Consider the following 728-nt stretch of genomic DNA (forward strand, 5'->3'; position numbering starts at 1 on the left):
TTTTGTGGCCTTTTATCCAACATCTCTAAAAAAAAGCAGACAGTGCAGGCCTCCACCACTCTGCAGGAGACTTACACTCCTGGGGAAACACTCAGCCATCTCAAGGCAGCTGCTGAAGGAGACTCTTCTGTCCATAAGACTGAAAAAAACTCAGGATTTCTCTGCAGGGTTTCTCAAATTCATTTGAAAAAACTTGGAGACTTCTCCTCCTACCTAAATTCTCTCACCTTTCTATGCTTTAGTGGGGAAACTGGTTTCTGATTGTTTCCAAGGAGATTAAAGCACCAAACATCTCGCAGCTTACCAGAAGCTGTATCATCTCACTCTTTCTGATGCTCTGCGTCCTTAGGAGCCACTTGACCTTCCAATGGAGCGCGCTCTCCACGGGTCTCCGCCGCGCATGCGCGTGCGTGGCTCGTCACGTGACGCGCCCCTGTTCCACGGTGATTTATCCGCTCCCAGCATCATGTCAGAGTAAGTCCGCAGCAGCTGGTTTCTGGATGAAGCTGTTGGTCCTCCTCTCCTCTCAGCTGTCCGACTCTGGGTGATGCTGCTGCTGCGCGCGAGCCGGTGATGCTGCTGCGCTCGAGCTGCTGACATCCTCTCTCTCTCTCTCTCTTTCTCTCTCTCTCCTCCCTGCGTGCATCTCTCTCTCTCGCTCACTCTGTGTGTCCCTCCTTTCCTCTCCCTCCTCGCTCCTCTCCTCCACGCGCCCAAACCGCTCTGTC

Source organism: Telmatherina bonti, assembly GCF_933228915.1.
Source record: "Telmatherina bonti genome assembly, chromosome: 4".
NCBI classification, from domain to species: Eukaryota; Metazoa; Chordata; class Actinopteri; order Atheriniformes; family Telmatherinidae; genus Telmatherina; species Telmatherina bonti.